General features: G+C 35.0%; 1 protein-coding gene across 2 annotated transcripts in view; it reads left to right on the top strand.

Moving 5' to 3' along the window:
- PDGFC (platelet derived growth factor C) overlaps positions 1-16,162 on the top strand; it is a 216,225-nt gene that overhangs the window by 79,118 nt on the left and 120,945 nt on the right. The window lies entirely within an intron of this gene.

Below are 16,162 nucleotides of genomic sequence, written 5' to 3'. Positions count from 1 at the left end.
TCCATCTCATGCAGACTGACAGCTTTATGGTTTAATGCTCATGATTTTGTTTTGTTGTAAAGCCACTACCATCATTAGTTACTTAAGTTCTTAATTACAATGAAGAGTTAAAGGGGCTCTCTTCAGAATGTAACTTTTTATGTGTTTTATTCATTAGACAGTATCTTCCGTTTGTTGACTGAGTTGCTCATAGGAATCTCTAAAAGTCGAAATAATTTCAACTCATGTTATCAGTAACATGTAGACATAAAAATGCTAATGTCTGTTAATGTAGATATTGATTACAAACTTTCTCAAAGTCTATGTAGGTTTAACATTTAGTTGACTCATTTTCTCCTATTTCAATTCATTTTTAATGTAGAAAAAAATACTTCCTATTTTAATGTGCATATTAAATTATTCTTCTCATAAAGTGAGTGAGATCATTTCTGCCAAAAGTGATGCCATCATTTTAACAGATGGTCAGTAGACACATTGTTAGTCTCTTTTTGGATCAATTTCAAATCTTGAGAGAATACTTGCTTCTAAAACAAAAAGGGTCTATGTCCAGATGTGGTACTTGGTGATATTTAGCTTCCATGTTTTCTCATGAAGTGTCATTTAGTGGCCACCTGTGTTTTCATGGGTTCCTGTGCCTGAATGGCAGAATAACTTCCTACCTTCTATCCTCTTTAGTTGCCATAGTAACTTGCTGTTCAAATAACACGGTGGTATCGGCACAGTTTCCTCTGTATTTTCACCTCTTAATGCACTTTTAATGTGTTATGTATGACTTTTCTAAATATGTAACTGAAATTTTGATTGTCCATCTCAAATATTGCATCAACTCTTTAATTAAAATTTGCCCAGTTTAAATTGGGATTACAGGTGTTCTGGGTATGTTGAAAGTCATAGCTATGATACAGGGCTGGAGGAATCCTTGTCAGGTGGCATTTCTCTTTTCAGTCTAACCTTTAAAGCTGTGTCATGACCAGGAGCATGTAAAACTCCTAGATTCCTAGGTTTTTCAGCTGTAATATCAAGATACCACACACCTCTCAGGGTTGTTTTGGAGAATAAATGAGAATGGGCTTATGAAAGCATCTAGCACTCTTCCAGTCATAGGCCAGATACTCATAAACATTGGTGGAGAGTTGTTAATCCTCAAAAACTTCCTCAAAACAATAGTGATTTTTATATCTAACCTTTAGGCATTATAATTATTAATTTATTTTGAATTATCCTAATAAGGATTAAATTATACTTTATATGTTTCTGAATTATGTATTTGGTAAAGAAGTACATTATGTTTGATGTGTTGATCACTTTAATTAATATTTAATTAACCAGAATTCTTTAATCCTGATATCATTTTTATTATTCATTTTCTTTGTAGTCTGCAATTAAAATGATATCATTTCCAGTCTTACTTAATTTTTGTGGAGATTTAACTAAATTATCTTCTTTTGATTCAGTCAAATGAAAGTGGCTTAAGTATTTTTTAGCACCGTTAATGTTAAATATGTTAATCATGTTTGCTTTTCCAGTAAATCAACACTCAGCTGCTCTCACTGTAACTTCCCTGTTTTGGTATTTCGTTCTTAACTGTTCACTTACTCTCTCTTTCCTGTGTGACCCGTGTCTCATATTTTTGTTTAAAACCGCTTATGTATTTTATGTATATGTTATCTACAGGTATACTCACATATACATAGATTTTTTCATCTCTTTAAGGAATAAAGGTAGAATTTATTACTTTCAGCAACTCTGTTGACACCCACTTTTTTTTTTTTTTCCGAGACAGAGTCTTGCTCTGTCACCCAGGCTGGTGTGCAGTGGCACGATCTCAGCTCACTGCAACCTCCGCCTCCCGGGTTCAAGCAATTCTCCTGCCTCAGCCTTCTGAATAGCTGGGATTACAGGCACCCACCACAACACCCAGCTAATTTTTGTATTTTCAGTAGAGACGGGGTTTACCATGTTGGCCAGGCTGGTCTTGAACTCCTGACCTAGTGATTTGCCCACCTCAACCTCCCAAAGTGCTGGGATTACAGGCATGAGCCACCGCTCCCGGCCGACACCCACTCTTTTTCTATTGATTTGCTATCCCAACTTTTGTATAGAAGTATTTAAATTTTCGTATATCATATAGAATTTGTGTTTTAACATTATGATTTTATTTAGAAATAGAAGACCTTGAGAACTAAGTGAACAGTCCATGCTGGTTTGGTCTGTCATTGTCCCTTGTTAATAGTATAGCTCCCATTTACTATCAAAGGGATGTCTGAACAGTAACTTACATAGTCATCCTGTGGGCCCTCCCCTTTAAGATGCATATAGTAGTAGCTTCTGTGAGAGGAACAGGAGAAGCGTGATATGTTATCTGAACTCAAGTAATTTCTACTGTCTCACAAACCTGAGAGTAACAAATATAAAATGGACATTTCATAGTTGGATGTAATTATATACTCGTTTGCATGCAGAATTAGTAAAATGCATTTCCAGGGGGGCTGTGAAAATCCTGAGGGTCGTAATAACTAGAGATTCTTCAAAGAATATGGGAATGGATACAAATCTACAAAAAATTGATAGAACCTAAATCTGAATCAAATGGACTAAAATGAGTAATGAGCGTTTTGTTTGGGTTTTGTTCATTTTGTTGTTACCTTTTTAGAGAAATTCTGTCTTCTGACTTGTTAGCCATAGAGTTCTTTCAATTTCCTATGCAGTGGAATCCCAATTATTCTGCAGCCTCATGCTGTCAATTTTATCTTCTATTTAACATATTTCCTGTTGTGCTATCTGCCTCTGAACTAGAGGATTAATTAGTTTTGAATACATAATTTTTGAGTTTGAAATATTGCTATATATTTTGCTCAGATTAGTTGCTTTATTGCTGAATTTTTTAAATTGTATTATAAACGCCTATTGTGTGCATTATAGTAGTGATGGTACTAACCTTGCTGTAGTGGATTATTCATAATGAGCAATACTATGATGTAATGCTGAAATGGTGTATGACATGTTTATGGAGAGAGACTTAAATGCTAGGCTATAGCATGAATCTGGGGGAGAACTGGATAATAAAATTGCACAGTTAGGAAGTTAGAATGATAATCTAGATGATAAAATCCTACATTATGTATTTAGACTATAATTAGGCTATTTGTTTCTCAAAAGGTTTTGAACTGTCCATTAAAAAGTCAAGATTACTCAGATAAAATATAGTTAATCAAAATTCTAAAGGGGGATAGTTAATACACTTAAATTGTTGCTAGTATACTTACAGTGATGAAGTAATAAGTTTAGGCATGGATATATTTTTGGCTATGGAATAATGAATGTGAATAGCTGATCAATTAGTATAACCATTATTTTGAGGCACCTGATACCTATCAATCACCTTGGAAGATGTCAGGATGAAAGGTGAATGGTACATGGTTGTGAACTACAGGAAACACAGAGTCTAAGGAGAGGCTTCAAATTCTAGTTGTGTGAGAGAAGAAAACTAATAAAGAGAAAAAAATTATGTAACCTTTTGGCATTCTTTTTGTGGATGACTTTAACATATAATGTGTGTTTATATATAATATGTCTATAAAATTCATATTTTCTAAGATAATGTTTTGAATTTCTAAATTATAATTATTTTGATTGCCCCTTCAATTTCTTAGTGTGCGTCATTGCTGGTCAATGAAGCATACAGACCAATCTGAGCAGTAATTGTCCTTGCTTAAGCAAGATTTTTTTTTTATGGTAATGAATGATTTCAAAAATACATCTAGGCTTGGTGTGGTGTTTCTTGCCTGTAATTTCAGCACTTTGGGAGGCCAAGGTAGGAGGATCACTCGAGGCTGGGAGTTCATGACCATCCTGGTCAACAGAGTAAGACCTCGCCTCTGCAAAATAAAATAAGGTAAAATAAAAAACTTAAAAAATCATGCACCTGTAGTCCCAACTGCTCAAGAAGCTAAGGTGAGATTGCTTGAGCCCAGGAGTTAGAGGCTGCAGTGCGTGATTGCCCACTGCATTCCAGCCTAGGTGACAGAGCAAGACCCTGTCTTAAAAAACAAAAAACAAAAAACAAAAACATCTAGTTAGAGCGTTTTTCACTTGTGTCTATATGGCCTGTCTTACCATAGATCATCTGAATGAAGTTAAAATATGTATTGCTACTGCATAATGTAATAAAGAGAATAGCTCTTCTTACATTAACGAAACTAGACTCTCTTCATACCTTAACCTTCCTTTTTTTCATTAAAATTCTCTCGGTGACTCACAGAAAATTTAAAAAGAATTATGACAAATACTGTTAGTCTGTTTCCAAATAGAGGATATTGCAATGCCAAATATAAGGGGTAGATCATTGGGAAGGGATTTTATAAGGTCCTGGTTAAGACTTGTCTGGTGATATGTAATAAATCTGTGTGGTAGGGGTGGGTAGTGAGGACCTTGTCAGACATCTGCCAGCTATCTACATAGTTTCACTCCAGTGCACTTAGTAGGAAGGTCAAGTCCTCTAAAATACCAGCAAGTACCCAGATGTTAGAGCCTAGAATCTTGCCTTGGACATTTGATGTAAGAAGTATAACAGCTTTAGTGATAACTATTGAGTGCTTCAACTGCAGCAAATGATACTGTGGTTCAACATGCTTATGCAGTTCAATTTATGTCATCGGCTGTAGAGAAATTATAAATCCAACCAAAATCCTTTGCCTGAATGGTTCTTTTATGGAATTCCTCTAGTAAGGCATGTTTAAGTTTCTATTTATTTTAAATTTATTATATGTTTATAGTTTTGTTTTCTCTAACTTTTCCCACCATAATAATCCTTTGGGATTTTTATATCCTTTTTTTGTATTTCTGTTTCACCATTCATCAAAGAGTAGAACAGCATTCTGTTATGATTGTGTTTCATTTCTATCTGAGAGTTGTGGTAAAAGAAATGGTGGCACCATCAGGAAATGAAAAAAAAATTAAAAATTGCAACAACAAAAATAAAAAATAAATCTTAACTAAGAATGTTTCTGGGGAAGAAACCATTAATTCTGCTTTTGATGTGTTGAGTTTTAGTTGCTCTCAGGATTTCCAAGCTGAGTAGAGAAGCATATATCAGTTTTGTTAATTATGCTTTAATTAATGTATAACCTACTGAAGAAAACTGACTGTGATTATTGCAGCAATATCTGCCACTATTGGTTCCCAGCATTTACTGGTGCTTTATTTATACTTTTTATTTGTTTTATGAGGTAGGTGTTATTTTCTCTCATTTTATAAAAATTAGGTATTGTAATTGATTCAGATTCTATAGCTGGTAGAGCTAGCATTTGAACCCAGTCAGGACTATGTTTAGAGCTTACACAAGGCTTCTCCTTAACCTGAAGCATGTGGCTCAGTAAATGCTGGTTTGATACACAACCAGCAAGTATTTCATGTCTAGAATACTCTATTCATTGTTATCATGGCATTTTGAATAAGAGTACTAGTTTGGGTTTATGCTCCAGTTATTCAGTTATAAAACTCTTTAATGTACATTGACACCTATGGAAAGTTTCTTTTTAGGGGGAATGATCACTTTTAATCAAAGCTTTACCTTTGGCATTATGAATGGTGAATTATTCTGCTGTAAAGCCAGCTACCTTTAGTCACTACTATGTCTTAGGACACATATTAAAGCGAGGAGAAAGGTTTATATTGTTCAGCTGAATCTGTACTTAATGTTATTTATCTGAACACTGTAAAAGTTTGCTGAAAGGTTAATCTGAGGTTATTTCTATTTGTCTTTTCTTACTGGCAGGGTGGAAAACACTATTTCTCAAAGCACTTCATAAGACTTTCAGGATAATGTCCTCAGTGATGTCAAACCTCATTGAAAAGGATTTGAATGTAAACTCCAACAGAGAATCATGCTAGTCTTAAAAATTTTACCCTGTTCTTATAATTAAATTTAGTTTATATGTTTACCAAAAAAACTTTTGTGTGTAGAGTCACATGCTGCAAAACAACATTTTGGTCAACAACGAACTGCATATACATATGAAGATGGTCCCATAGGATAATAACACTGTATTTTTCCTTTATTTTTTCTATGTTTAGATATGTTTAATTACACACTTACCTTTGTATTACAGTTGCCTACAGTATTCAGTTTAGTAACATGCTGTACAGGTTTGTAGCCAAAAAGCAATAGGCTATACCATAATAGTGCAGGTGTGTAGCAGGCTATTACATAAAGGTTTTATGACCTCTATGATGTTCACACAACAAAATTGCCTAGTGACACATTTACTATAACATATCCCATCCTTAAGGGACACATGAGTGTATATACACATACACACACACCTATTACCAAATGGATACATACGGGGTTACCTACAGAAAAATTTAAACTTTGAAATAATACTCTTAGGGAATGTTACCTTTTTAAAAGATATTCTTTAAATTTATATTTGCTATTATGTTGCCTTAGCAATATTCACATGTAACATTGCACATTTCACTAAGGGATTTTTTATATTAGCATTTTAGTCAGCACATTTGTTGTCTATTTACCCTGTGTTATGAGTTAGGTAAAAAGAGATCTTGTTCCTGCTTTAAAGAGATCTCAGTTTAGTGACAGATAAGTAAACCAACCAAAGAGGGTGCATGTACCCTGGTAGCCTGGGTAGGAAGAAGCCTTCACTCTCAGTAGTTAAGGTGATGATGGGATGGAGGACTGTTCAGGAAAGACTGGTCAGAAAAGCTCAGAATTGTCTAAATCTGGAAGGGTGGGAGGAATCAGTTAGGTGAGAAAGGGCATTCGAAACAGAGAGAGCAGCGCGTGCCAAGTGCTGAAGCAGCATAGCCTGGTATGAGGAGGTACACAGTAATTTGACTCAGCTGGAATGATGGGTGCAGGGGACGGATCCTCATTTTCAGACTCACAAGACCTCAAAGCTAAAGAAGGAACATGCTGTTTTTTTGCAGTGGACAAATCCCTGCCATTCTGCTTGCCACTTTCTGGATGAATGCTCAGGCATCTCTTCCTTTCTGATTACATCCCTGGTTGCTTTTCTATGCCACTCCATGGATTACTGCTTCAAGTTTATACCCCCTTCCCATATGATACAGTCACCTCACTTGACACATGTAGGTTCCAGACCAATGCCCTCCCTTTCTGTAACCTCATGAACTAACAAGGTGTAAATATTTAATACATATTAACCCGGATGATAGCATGTATTAACTCAGAGGAGCTGCTTACTTATAAATAAGTAAAAGAGTTAAAAAATAATCATCAATGAGTCAATCAAATAAGTTACCACATAGCTTTCCCCCTGATAAACCAACATTTGGACCATTCAACATTTTTTTTATTCACTATGCATGCAGCTTTAGCTATGACTAAATTTTATAAATAAGACTTGCAAGGTTACCATTTAGACGTAACATGCACTAGATTCCATTCATGGAGAAAGCCAGTTGGCTGCTGTTGAAAATTGGGCAACCGACAAGATTAGAAAAAAAACCAAAACCAAAACAATGCCTGTAAGCTTCAGATCTCCTTTTAGTTTTGGAGTTTGCTGTATTAAACTGTTCCATTACACTTTGTAGAATTGTGTGGAGTGGAGTTCTGTTGATCTAAGAGCTTAATACCCATGACAAAAAGGTTCAAGTTTTGTATGTGAACTCCTACTTACAGTAATGTCATCATAGACATGAAGAATGTTAAAAAAAAAAGGCAGTATGGCAATTAAGAGCACTAGCCTCGAAGGTGACCCAAATTGGAATCCTAGTTTTAATTCTTGGCCAAGTATTTTAACTGTACTAATTCAACGTTTTCTTGCATGTGTCATGGCAATAATTTCTGTTCTTTTTCATTAACCTTGGGAAATTATTAATATGAAGATTATGTGACATCTTATTTTTGTATGTATCCTAGAAAGTATAAAATATGATATGAATTAAGTTGGTATTAATAGAAAGGTATAATGTTTAGGGAAAATATCAGACCTGAATGTGAGATTTTGTAATCACCACTGGGTATTTGAGTAGAAGAAAACATGAGAAAAAAATAGTGACTGTGAATAGTGTTAAGAAATCATGGCTGAGAAGAAGATAGGCCTCTGTCTGGGCAAGAAAACTAGATTTTTGAAGATAATAGCTTTGAGTGAAAAATGAGAGGTTTGTAATCATCCAGAATAATGGTGTCTGAATTCTTCAGTACTCAGTAGTAGATACACGACGTGTTTGTTGTCTGAGAACTCTGAGGGCAATTCACAAAGAAATTGTTACAAACCATGAATCATTACACATTAGAATACCTCAAAAGAGTGAGTAACTCAAAGCTCTTAACAGATCTTGAGGAACTTGAAATAATAGGCATGTTTTTCTTGGGTGAGCAATCTCTCTAATTATGTGAGAGTTGTGTGTGCCCTTTCCTCCTCCACCATATTATGAACGTTTAATGTAGAAAATTACTGAAGGTTTGCATACCAATTGGTAAAAAATGCAAAAATTACCAGTAATAAATATACAAGATTGGGTAGGGTCAGGGACATTGGAGAAAAAATGAAAGACTAAGAAAAAAGTGATGTGAATTTTAGAAAAACACGAAGATTAAGCAAGGTTGAGTGTTTTGAGAGGAAATCAAAGCAACAGGTAAAAGAAACCAGTAACATAGTTAGTTGACTTTTTTAAACTGAGACATTTCTCAAGAAAGATTTCTTGATAATAGAGTAAGAAAAAAACATCCTGTGATGGGGATGTTCTTTATAGAATATTTTGATCTCCAATTTAATTTTATGTCTGAATTTATAATCAGAAAAGGTCTTGTTTCCTTATGGTTTCATCAAACTAAATTAAATTGTAATTGCTTAGATGGTATAAATATGTGCACAAAGTTGAATTCTTGAACACTGTATAGTGGCCAGTTGGCTAATTGTAACTCTAAATGACATCACAATATGAAGTTTTGTTTTTATTTATATTGTTATCTAAATACCAGGGTGGGTATGATGTTTCTGATAAGTATATAAAGAAAACATGAACTTATAACTGGAGCAATAGGGCAAGGCTGCATCTTTATTACTTAATTCTCCAGTTGTAAAAACAAGTACTACTGTTGACAACTCAAGACACCTCTCCATGGGTACCTCCAGAATTGTCATAAATTTAAATTTATTGTAATGTTTTAGACCGTTTGAACTATAGTACACAGCCCATTATAACCATGTTTGAATTATATTTATCAATCTTTTTTTTTTTTAAGACAGGGTTTCACTCTGTTGCCCAGGCTGGAGTGCAGTGGCAGGATCTCAGCTCACTGCAGCCTCAACCTCTTGGGCTCAAGCGATTCTCCCACCTCAGCCTCCCGAGTAGCTGGGACTGCACTCACATGCCACCACTCCTGGCTAGTATTTTTTGTATTTTTTCACAAAGACAGATTTTCGCCATGTTGCTGGTCTCAAACTCTTGTGCTCAAGTGTTCGGCCCACATCAGCCTCCCAAAGTGAGGGGTTATAGGCATGTGGCACTACATCCAGAAGGCAATAAAATATTTTTTAAAAATGAATTATTTGTAAGGAAGCTATCTATTAGAAAGCTTTTTGAACTATTCACGGAAAAAGTTTCAATTTTCTGTTTTTTCCTACTAGTTTAATATTGAATAAAAATGTATATATTCTTCTTCTCCTGGTATCAATCAACGTGGACTCCTACATTTTCTTTGCTAATGATTGATTTCTTTCTTGGAATGATGTGATTACTTTTGTGACATGTCACTTAAACAATTACTAAGAAAGAGTTAAAATATGTGACCTCAGGTAGACTCTTAATGTTCATATTTAATGAAAACATACATAACCAGTTCTTACTCCTAAAAAATATGTAAAATTACAAATGAAAATGGCTGGCATGATGACATTAAAATGAGAAGCTTTGTATATTTTCTGCCTTGTTACTAAACAGCAGAGATAAAGGAAGTCTCCTTCTTATCAAGTTAACAATTTAAATAAATAATCTATATTGATAATTATTATAAATTATTTGTTCATCTAAATCAGGTTTTCAGACCTATAGTAAGCTGTGATGCTATAACATCCTGCATGATGTTATTCATTTTTACATCTTAATGAAGTATCATCTTCATTAGAATATTTGAATGTAGAAATGTTTCTTTTTCATTTTTAGAAATAACTTTCTTAATAGTGGCTAATATGGCTTTGTTTTAGGATGTGTATTATGTATGAATACATACAAAAATTCTAATAAAATATCCTAACATCAGTTAGGATACTTCTAGTCACAGGTAATAGAAGACCCAAATCATAGCTTAAATATTGTTTATTGTCTCATATAATAAGATGTCTATAGTTAGCACAGTTTCAGGGTTCATTCAAGGGCTCGGTGGCATCATCAACAGGTTGGTTAAATCTTTTATTTTTTCCTGTCATCCTCAGCCTGTAAACTTTAGACAGTAGGTCTGTTCCAGCATCACCTCCTCACATAGTTGTGTCCAGATATAGAAAAGGGAAGCTTCTCCACAACCATCTCTTTGCAAGTGCAACTTCTCCATTATTGGTCAGAGTCAGATCTTATGATTCTGGTTAGAACAGTCACTAGCCTAGGGGAAATGAGGCAACCATTAATTATATTCAACTGTGATTCAGAGCTAGGGACATGTTCAACCTTCATGAAGGTCATGGTCAGTTTGAGGTGAGAGAATAAAATCAAAATTCTGCTTAAAGAGTATGCTGAGTATAGGATGATAGTTTGGTTGGTAATAAAAGTATGTCTGCCAAATAGCAATTCAAAATATTTTCTAGAATCTACTAAACAAAACTTTATTTTGTTTTAAGCACACAGTTAAAAATATTAGTCTCAACTAGAAGTACAAGTCTCATGGGTAAAATCTTTTGGGATGAAGTAGCAGTTAACCTTTTGGTCTTTTATGAATACTCCACTTATTGCAAGAGAGTTATAGTGCATTGGCATTTTACTAACAGAAAACCGAAGTCTCTAAAAAATTGCCCTCCCCACAATGTTATTACACCAATAATTTAGATATTATGTATAAGAATTTGCCAGAACTTTCACATTTTATCTTCTAATACCTCCTTCTCTTATTATTCCCCACTGTGTTCCATTTCTGCCCTCTTTCTCAAGTGTTATTTCCTGCTAAGCTTTTGACTTTTTAAATGCAAGATTTTAATAATTTAACAAGCATTTTAGCTGATAATTTTCACTGCAGGAGTTGTGAACTGTAATGCAAGACTAAATATCAGTCTAAGAGCTAGGATACCTAAGAAGAAGTGCCAAAATTATTTTCTTATATTGGAAGTTGTAAATAGGGAGGATAGAGGCCTGAATTTTATTTATTTATTTATTTATTTATTTGGACAAGATCTTGCCCTGTCTCCAGACTAGAGTGCAGTGGCAATTATATCTCCCTGCCACCTCCAAATACTGGGCATAGGGAGTTCTCCCACCTCAGCCTCCTAAGTAGTACAGGCACATACCACCATGCCTGGCCAATTTTTTGTGATTTTTGTAGAGGTGGAGTCTCGCTGTGTTGCCCAGGCTTGCCTTGAACTCCTGGCTCAAGCAGTCCTCTCACCTCAGCCTCCCAAAGGTGTGAGATTATAGATGTGAACCATTTAGCTTGGCCATGACCTCAATCTTGTTACACAAAATGAAATGTCAGCAATTTGACAATAATAAAAGCATACTCTAAATTATTGCTGAAGTTTATATTGTTATAGACACTCATTTTTAAATTGTTAGAAATTAAAGGCATCAAGTCATATATGCTGCTTTTAAAGGGTGCACAAATATTCTAAGCCTCCTTTTAAAGAATTATTATAGTCTACAAAATTTTAAAATTTTCATTTTCATTGATCAGTGTATTAAATGTAATGCCAATTATTTATTTTAGGCCATTGATGTAATGCAATGCAGTTACATTGATGGAATTCACTGTTTCTTAGTAAAATGGAAGACACAAGATGAAATAAGCACATATATATTTTCTATTATGGAGTAGAACTGAGGCTAAACTGTGTAGTGTTTGGATATTACTAAATGCTTAGGTAAAGTGTGTGTGTGTGTGTGTGTGTGTGTGTGTATGCACATACATGCACAAGTATATTTTTCTCCCCATATTCTATTCCTGCCTAGTTTACAACATTCATTTTGAAATGTCTAACACCAGAAACATTATTGTTATGATCTCTCCAAATATGAAAAACAAGTAAAAGAAGCTAAAGAGCAAAAGTGGGGAATTTACCTATATAATAATTGAGTTTCTATTAAGAGTTTATTTTATGGAATTAGAAATGAGTTTGTGATAGACTGGATGCCATGTTGTATATGTATCTTGTTAAAACTTGTTTGTAAACAGGTTTGAAAACTTGATCCATCATGCAGTAGAGTCACATATTCATTAATCTTTTTGCATGTTCAATGAAATGCATTCTATTGAACTAGTTTCCTATTATGTATATGTGGTATTGGTGTATTTGGATATAGACAAATTGAATTTCACAATGTGTTTTAAACATTTAAATTCTTATTTTTACTTTTGAAAACAATTAGCAAATCAGTATACAAATACTAGTAAAATGTGTTCAAAGATAATGTGGACAAATAAAAATATTGAAATTTTTCATTACTTTTACTTCTGTATCTTTTGCATAGCAAGTATGAAAAGGCAGTATCTAGTGGTTGTTTCACTTGTTTGGATCTAGGTACCCAACTGTCTAAGATATTAAACTGTTAGATATATGGCTGGAAACTCCTATCTGTGAGTCAGAGTTTTCTTCAGGCTGGTAAAATGTAACTGTCTTCCATGCTAGGTTCGGCGTGATCTGGAAAAAGGCACATTCTTTATTGCCAGCCCACTGAATTTCTGAATGATGACCTTGAAACCCATACAAAGTCCTTCATGCAAGCCTCGACTGGCTGGATATGGGGTCTATTACTTGTCTCTTTTACCTTGGAATCAGCCCTGAGGGTTGACCTTACACATTTTTATCATTCTAACTGAGAAAGAAGGAAGTCAGGTAAGAAGATAGGAAATGCCCTTCCTAAATAGGCAAAGAAGGCACCAACTCTCTTTGCTGTGTTTGCATTTCCCTAGCTTTCCTCCTCATCTTGTTTAGCTTTCCTTCTTGGAGGCATTCTTTAAGTAGGACCTGAGTTCCTTGAGGATCCAGAGAAGAATAGTTGCTTTTAGTTCTTGTACTAAAAATCAAGAGTGGATTAATGCTAAGTGGCCCATTTTGATAGAGATCCTTAATTTCCTTCTCAAGATTTGTGTGAGCATTGTGACCAGAGACCTTTATCTTGAGGATATACATGGATTCAGGATAGACAGTCTTAACATAAGCGAATGCCAATTGAGAAGTAGCACAGAATCCCTAAATGACCCCCCTTAGGTATAATAATATTGTTAATTAAATTTTCAATCAATTGAAACAACAATTTAGAAAATAATGGTTTAGATAAACTCCTATCCAGGTTTTCTTTAAGGTACAATGAGAGAAAGAGAAAGAGAAAGAAATCTCAGATCATCAAAGATATCCTTAATAAAGTTAAGAAAACACACCAAGACTGCTATAATTCAATAACGTATAGTAGTAAATGGTCACTGGCGGTATTCTAGTTAATTTGTTTTCTTCTGCATATTGTAAGTGGGCAGTGTAATTAATCAAAGCAATCAATCAATGCTAACTGAATTTGTATTTTTTAGGTGTTTCCAAAACAATCTAACATAAACCTTGCCTCAAATTTATTATTCTTGGGGTAAAGTAAGTATGAAAGAGAATGCAATGTAGCAGGATGCGATGAGTTGTACACTAAGAGTCTAAAAATCACCTGGGTTCATTTTTAGTTTCAGTACCCAAAACCCAATGACTTTAATCTGATGACTTTAATACAATCTTTCCATTGAGTATAATCAAATATGTTTCATATGTAAACAGAGTTGGACCTAGTGATTTCTAAAAAATTCTTAACTGCAATATTATGAAATAATAGAAAAATATAACACTGTAGAAAAGCACTCAGTTTGGACTAATATAAAGACAGAATCAGAAAAGTGCTTAGAAATGGTGCAACAGCTAGAGCAGGGCTGACTTCAAGTGAGAGTTACTCAGTGGCATTTTCTTTTCTTTTTTTTTTTTTTTTTTTTTGGAGATGGAATCTCACTCTGTCGCTCAGGCTGGAGTGCAGTGGCGCGATCTTGGCTCACTGCAAGCTCCACCTCCTGGGTTCACACCATTCTCCTGCCTTAGCCTCCCAAGTAGCTGGGACTACAGGTGTCTGCCACCATGCCCGGCTAATTTTTTGTATTTTTTGTAGAGACAGGGTTTCACCTTGTTAGCCAGGATGGCCTCGATCTACTGACCTTATGATCTGCCTGCCTCGGCCTCCCAAAGTGCTGGGATTACAGGCGTGAGCCACCGTGCCTGGCCTGAGTGACATTTTCTCAGTTATATTTTTGAACCTGAAAGATGCAGGTGTCAAATAATACAGTCACAACTCAATTAAACTTGTGCTTAAAATTGTTTTGGAGAAATATATTTCAGAATTTACTGTCACTTACTTTTAGTCAAAAGATTGACATAGAATACAATGTAAGCATTTTTTAAAAAGGCTAACAATCCCTATCAACATGCAGTTGTCTATAATTATAAGTGTTATGGGTGATACATATTAACCTTCTATACCCTGGATGTTTATATATTAAGGACAGTAATCTTAACTATTTCAAAGTATGTTTTTGAAATCTTTCTTAGGTTGTCTTATACTTAGAACATTAAATGTAAGTTTAAGAATAATTACCTAAATATTGTACTTTTTCTTCACATAAGGTAGATTCTGTGATGAGCTATATTTTTGTTATTTTTACTTTTTGGCACTAGGGAGAGAATTGTCTTAAGATTTTTAAGTCTTGGAGAAATTTGTTTATCTTAAAATACTTTAGTCAGAGCATTCTTTGATTAGAATTATGAATAACTACACAAAATTTAAAGTTAGATAATGAATGTCAAGCTTAGCGGACTCAATTTTCAACTTAAAGAATTGATTTTCTTAACAATGTTTGTTTTAGTTGCGGAATAATGAAATAGCAGGATACTTAGGACTTGGGAGACTTACTACTATAGATACAGTCATACTTCAAATTTATTGCCTGTTTGCATCGAGAGACAGTAATAAAATGGGTGTTCAATAAAGGGAGTGTATTAGTCCATTTTCATGCTGCTGATAAAGACATACCTGAGACTAGGAAGTAAAAAGAGGTTTAATGGACTTACAGTTTCACATGGCTGGGGAGGCCTCACTACCATGGCAGAAGGCAAGCAGGAGTAAGTCACGTCTTACATGGATGGCAGCAGGCAAAGAGACAGAGAGCTTATGTAAGGAAACTCTTGCTTTTTTTTTTCTTTTCTTGAGACTGAGGTTCGCTGCGTCCCTGGCTGGAGTGCAGTGGTGTGATCTTGGCTCACTGTAACCTCTGCCTCCTGGGTTCAAACGGTTCTCCTTCCTCAGCCTCCCAAGTAGCTGAGATTAGAGGCACATGCCAGCATGCCCCGCTAATTTTGTATTTTTAGTAGAGACAGGGTTTCACCATGTTGGCCAGGCTGGTCTCAGACTCCTGACTCCAGGCAATCCACTGCCTCAGCCTCCCAAAGTAACTCCCATTTTTTAAACCATCAGATCTCATGAGAGTTATTGCTTATCATGAGAACACCACAGGAAAGACCTGCCTCCATGATTCAGTTATCTCCCGCTGGGTCCCTCCCACAACACATGGGAATTATGGGAGCTACAAGATGAGATTTGGGTGGGAACACAGAGCCAAACCATATCAGGGAGTCACACAGATATTTTGATTTTCCAGTGCAGATAAAAGTTATATTTGCACCACGATATAGGCTATTCATTATACAGTAGTAATATATCTAAACAGTAATGTACATACCTTAAGTAAAAAAAAACCCTTTATTGCAAAAAATCTTCACAATCATCTAAGCTTTTAGCAAGTAGTAACCTTTTTGCTGTTAGAGGGTTTTGCCTCAATGTTAATGGCTGCTGACGATCAAAGTGGTGGTTGCAGAAATTTGGGGCAGCTGTGGCGGTTTCCTAAACTAAGACAACAATGAAGTTTGCTGCATCAATTGCTTCTTCCTTTCACAAA

The sequence above is a fragment of the Nomascus leucogenys genome, chromosome 7b (genome assembly GCF_006542625.1).
Source record: "Nomascus leucogenys isolate Asia chromosome 7b, Asia_NLE_v1, whole genome shotgun sequence".
NCBI classification, from domain to species: domain Eukaryota; kingdom Metazoa; phylum Chordata; class Mammalia; order Primates; family Hylobatidae; genus Nomascus; species Nomascus leucogenys.
Note: the sequence above shows the minus strand (reverse complement) of the source record. Positions and strands in the feature narration are given on the sequence as shown.